This window comes from Babylonia areolata, chromosome 19 (assembly GCF_041734735.1).
Source record: "Babylonia areolata isolate BAREFJ2019XMU chromosome 19, ASM4173473v1, whole genome shotgun sequence".
In the NCBI taxonomy this organism is placed as follows: Eukaryota; Metazoa; Mollusca; class Gastropoda; order Neogastropoda; family Buccinidae; genus Babylonia; species Babylonia areolata.
In genome coordinates, this window is record NC_134894.1 from 30,864,186 (window position 1) to 30,870,185 (window position 6,000).

Genomic DNA, 6,000 nt, shown 5'->3' on the forward strand with positions numbered 1-6,000 from the left:
ACACACGCACACACACACACATAATCAAACGCGCACACGCCTATACACGCGCACGCAGGCACTGCCACACACACACACACACACACACACACACACACACACACACCAAAAAAAAATCCATAAAAACACAGTTGATCATTAGGAATCACTCAAGTAGTGGAAGCCGCTACTCATACCTACTACCTCCTCCAAAACATCATAATACTATTACTACTACTACTACTGCTGCTGCTGTTACTACTACCAGTACTACTACTACTACTACTACTCAAATCAAATCATGTTATTTATAGCCCAACCGACCACTAAGGCCATATCAGGGCTGTACTAGTACTACTACCACTTCTACTACTACTACTAATAATAATTTTGGATGATTGATTAAACACATCAGGCACGTGCAGTATGTCCCGTGACAGCCACTCTTCATAGCAGTTCAACGACAGGACACGAGTTTGTTTGCATGTTTGCACATCCTGACAAAATCGATAGGCCCGCGAGAGGAAATAACGCGGGATACACTGTACTGTAAATGTGTGGTCGTGAGAAGTGGGGTGTGTAGGTGAATCATCAATCAATCAATCAATCAATCAATCAATTTACCAATTAAGAACAGTAAAAAAAAAATAAAAAAAAGGAAAGAAAGCAAGAAACAAAACACAAGATAGTGTAAAACATAACTGGTATGTGCTCTACGCTGTGGTCCACTCAAAATTACACAGAAATTCAGAATCCACAAGGAAAAACGGAAGGAAGGGATACCGAAAGACAATACAAGGGGGGAAAAAAAGGAAGAAAAAAGGCTGAAGGATAAAAGTTGTATGAACACACAAGGAAAAAAAAAGCACACACAGGAAGACAGAATCAAAGAAGAAAACTAAACGAAAATAACACAAACACGATATATATATATATATATATATATATATCAATTAGGAAAGAGAAACAAATTTGAATGTGTGACATTTAGATGTTTGTTGGTAACTGATTGAATTCATTCGGACACATGGTATGGGGAAAATAAAGAAGTGAAATAAATGCAGTAAACAAATTAAAAGAGAAAACACCCCCTGAAATACTTATGTGAAATGAAAGAAAAGACTGAATCAAACGAGGAATAATAATAATAAAAAAAAGGACTGATAATGAAAGTCAAAGCTCAAAAGATAGCTATCAAGGAAAAAGAATAAAAAGCAACAAGAAAGGAAAGGTGAAGAATAAATTAGTAAACGAATGACTGGTGAATCAAAACAGAAGAAAAACGAAAACAAAAACAACAACAAAAGAACTGGAGAAAGAAAGAAACAAGTAAAGAAAGGAAGAGAAAAGACAGAAAGAAAGAATAAGAAAGGGGGAAAGGAAAGGGAAAGAAAGAAGATTTTTATTTTTATTTTTTTATAGAAAAATAAAAAAAACAAATAGAAGGAAAAGCACACAGATGTTAAAAATAAAACAAACAACAACAACAACAAAAAAAAAAAACAAAAAAAAAAGAAAAGAAAAGAAAAAAGACTTAAGTGCTGCCCAGCCAGCAACTTCATCAACCCTGCCCCCATCCTCTCCCTGTCTTACCCACCAAACTTCCATTCAGCCCCTCCCTCCGTCCAGCTTCCCCCTTCCCCACCCCACCTCCTCCCTGTCGCTCACACAAACGGGACATCCATTTCCATACTCACCTAATAGCTGCAGACAGTAAGGCCAGTGGAGACATAGCCCATCAGTTTCCTCTTTCTCTTTCACTTAGTCCAGGCTGGTGAACTCACTTTCGAACGCAGACTATCGAAGAGGATGGAAAAAAAACCCTGGGAACTTCCATTCCGGAATGGGCTTTTGTCGGAGAGGTTTGTGTGGTATTCTGTTCACTGGCTGCTCAAAACACACATTCGCTGAAACCTGCCATTAGCTAACTGTTAGGTGGCACACGCAAAAAAAAAATCACTTGATCGTTTACAGAAACTGTCTACAATGCTTCGCAGAGAAGTCGTGTTTATTTTGGAGACGCGCGCAGTTAACTTGACACAGGTTGCAAGAGGGTTTTGTTGTAGGGCTGTGCGAGAGGCAGGTCAAAGAACCCACGGTGGAAGTTGTTACGTGTGCAAACAACAGCTGTCGTTGGTGGGCGGGATGGAGGGGAAAAAAAGCGGGAAAAAATCTAATGCTTCCGCGATTAGTCCACTGTGTTTATGTGCACCGCATTTACACAATATTGATCTTTTTATTGGTTCTGTTCAGTGACGCTGACAGCCCGTGAAAAGACATAAACAACGTGGCCGATCCTCTTCAGCCAGGCGTGGCAGAGGGCCTTGTAATAGACGATGTGGAGTCAAACATCCGTGGAGGATCGTAGGTAATGGAAAAATAATTACTCCTTGAGATTTACGCCGTGGACACAAATTCATGTGGGGTAACGTAGGAAACAAGATCACCAAAGGTTTTGCGTATTTCAGCACAGGCTGGAAGAAGAACCGTATTTAGCAAAGCAAACCACGGTGACAGACAAGAAAAGGGGGAATTAATCAAGACTGAAAGGCAAATCGTGATGCATGCATCCTGATGCAGTTCAATCTGTTTTGTGTCACAGTCCAGTACAACGAACGACTAACTGCAATGCTTACAAACCTGTACTGACACCCACACTGAGACGCTGACAAATAAGTAGACACACATTCGCAGCACATGCACTCGTGTCTCTTACTTGCTGCAAGAGTGGCAGTCATCAATGTAGATATTTTCGAGGCTGTCGGCTGGTTTTGCCATGGAAAACAGATGAAACACACACATACACACACTCATATACCACAAAACCAGCAGGAAATTTAGCACTTAAGAAATGTTGTGTTACGACAGTAACACTCCAGAAACTAGGACACTGACGATCCAGTCTGTGGCTGCTCAACAGATTAATGAACAGATCAGCCCACAATAAGCTGCAGAATGTTTGTTTCAGTGTGTCTGTGCAGCACCGTTTCATAAGCTTCACGCCAGGTTGGAGCCGATCCTGTCAATGAGGGGGTGCACACGAGGAGTAAAAACAAAGGGCATTGTCTGTTTGATTACCACGGCTGTGGTAAGAACGGAGGGTCCTGCTGGGCTGAATTCGTTCCCTCTCCTGAAAACAACCCACGATACTTGACACAGGTATTGGAAAAAGCGGGCATCCTGCTGCCACGTGTTTTTGCTCCTGGGCTGTTGAGAAAATGTCCCAGCTGGAGTCCAATTAGTCCTGTTCCATTCCCGTAGGGTGTACGCTGTCAACCTTCAGCATTGCCATCTGCTGAGGAGACGTTCAATACCTGCAAATATACCGAGTCGTATCACGTTGGGTTTGTACGTGAAAAAACGAGAGTTCTTTTCAGTAATAAATGGATATAGATTCACCGTATAACACGAAAAGGTAAAGAAACAAAGTCTTGAGTTAAATCGAAAAGTATATGGAGAGGCCTTGGCGATTATTTTCAAGGAAATCCAGGAAAAATTCGCCGTTTTTTATGGTATATTTCAATCTAAGAATCACTTCTTTGCACGCATTCGAATGCAAGGGGCAAATGCCCCATTGGCATATTCTATAGCCAAAGGGATCAACCCCCCTAGACAATTCTAACGGCTGTTTGCGTGTCCTCGTGACATAAAATGCAACAGAAAACGGCGTAAAATATGTTCTGTCATCCAGTCGTTGCCGTTTGAAGCCTAACGATGCAACAGTTCATAATACTTTGCCTCACGCAAATGAGCCAGAAGCAGAAAGGGTATCTGCTGGTGGCACAATCCTCATTGCAGGTTAATAACAACCATTATCGTAATGAGAGGTGATTTCCACTACTGAATGCAAACCGCTGTGTGTGTGTGTGTGTGTGTGTGTGTGCGCGCGCGCGCACATACACACACACACACACACACACACACACACACACACGCGTGGGGGCATGAAGGTAAAGGGGTATGGATGCGTTCACAATATCGGTCACGATCACGAGCTTCTCAGCAGTTGCTTCAGGCAGTTCAGTGTCGGATGATTTGATAATTTCCAGCTACGTGGATCGATTTAAAAAAAAAAAAGTTCATGTCACTGTTCAGTTTTTGATTGTCTCTTGTAAATGCTTAGCGCTTTGAGCATACATTTAGCATGATCTGATGGAATAATGATTATAGTCATCATCATCATCACCATTATCATTATTGTTATCATTATTATTAATGATAAATATTGTAGAAAGTAATACTAATAATATTACTAATATGGGAAAAAAAAATCCATGAGCACTGTCTCGTTCCAAACAACATCCGCATCCACTGAATTTATCCCCCTCAACCAAATGAAGATCAGAGTGAAGATGTCATTATTTCGGTTATTTTTTTTAATTTTTTATCACTCAGTATTGAAATTGATCTATGTCCATTATGACATTAACACTACATTGGGTTTTATACACACTTGCGTTTGTTTTGATGTTACGCTCAAATTGTTTTCCCATGTAACTAAAATAAAGCTGACCAAAACAACAGAAAATAGGAACTTAAAATACCAAGAAGGAATTCAAGTTGTGTGCAGGTGCAATATTTCAACCACGGCATATTGGCATAGGTCAGTCACAGTCACTTTGACTCATTTTGAATTTCAGTTGTCACTGTTAACTGAGTGGCCTACTTTCTGTTAAACATTCTTCTTTCTCACCTTTTAGTATTTCAAAACCAGCGAAATGTACTTTTAACTGTTGTCATTAGAAATCCGTTCATAAGAGACATTATAACTCTTGCTCTCTGTGAAACAATAATCCTTCTTACCTTGAAACATTGAAAGTCTGCTGCATACAACTTTTACCAGGTGACAGCTACATCCGGGCGTAAGCTGGTTTTGTTTCGGGTTTTTTGTTGTTGTTTTTTAAAGTCAGCCCGAGTTGACATTTATCCACACGTGCTAAGGGTGTTCGTTCCTCTCCACGTGTTTTTTTTCCTGTGTTCACCAAAAGACAACAACGACGATTTTGAGCGCAGAACACGAGACTTTACCCGAAAGCATGCCGCACAGCCGAAGTCGTGGAAAGCGCGCGCGTGCTTGTGGCGATGCAACCTCGACTGCGAGTGGCTGCTGCTGCGGTAATGAGCCAGGCGCGTGCGACTGAAGCGGTATTAGTATAGTATCCCATCTCTGTCAGTGGTTTGTCAGTCTGTCTGGCGTGTGTCAGTGTGTCATGTTTTTTGTTTTGGTTCGAAGGGACTGAGAAAGCGGTGAGAAGGGGCTGAGAAAGGGGTGAGAAGGGGCTGAGAAAGGGGTGAGAAGGGGCTGAGAAAGGGGTGAGAAGGGGCTGAGAAAGGGGTGAGAAGGGGCTGAGAAAGGGCTGAGAAAGGGGTGAAAGGGGCTGAGAAAGGGGTGAGAAAGGGGTGAGAAGGGGCTGAGAAAGGGGTGAGAAGGGGGTGAGAAGGGGCTGAGAAAGGGGTGAGAAGGGGCTGAGAAAGGGGTGAAAGGGTTTGAGAAAGGGCTGAGAAAGGGGTGAGAAGGGGCTGAGAAAGGGGTGAGAAGGGGCTGAGAAAGGGGTGAAAGGGGCTGAGAAAGGGGTGAAAGGGGCTGAGAAAGGGGTGAAAGGGGCTGAGAAAGGGGTGAAAGGGGCTGAGAAAGGGCTGAGAAAGGGGTGAAAGGGGCTGAGAAAGGGGTTGAGAAAGGGGCGAAAGGGGCTGAGAAAGGGGTGAAAGGGGCTGAGAAAGGGGTGAAAGGGCTGAGAAAGGGGTGAGAAGGGGCTGAGAAAAGGCTGAGAAAGGGGTGAAAGGGGCTAAGAAGGGTGAAAGGGGTGAGAAGGGGGTGAGAAAGGGGTGAGAAAGGGGTGAGAAAGGGGTGAGAAGGGGTGAGAAGGGGCTGAGAAAGGGGTGAGAAGGGGGTGAGAAAGGGGTGAGAAGGGGCTGAGAAAGGCGTGAGAAGGGGCTGAGAAAGGGGTGAGAAGGGGTGAGAAGGGGTGAGAAGGGGCTGAGAAAGGGGTGAGAAAGGGGTGAGAAGGGGCTGAGAAAGGG

At 43.3% G+C, this 6,000-nt stretch overlaps 1 protein-coding gene across 1 annotated transcript in view; it reads right to left on the reverse strand.

Moving 5' to 3' along the window:
* LOC143293614 (octopamine receptor 2-like) overlaps positions 1-4,918 on the reverse strand; it is a 186,978-nt gene extending 182,060 nt beyond the window's left edge. Inside the window, exons 1-2 of the mRNA XM_076604699.1 lie at positions 4,783-4,918; positions 1,677-3,293 (exon numbers count right to left, since the gene is read on the reverse strand). The gene's annotated coding sequence lies outside the window, so the exon portion shown is untranslated. The remainder of the gene's footprint in view (positions 1-1,676; positions 3,294-4,782) is intronic.
* Between the last annotated feature and the right edge of the window lie 1,082 nt (positions 4,919-6,000).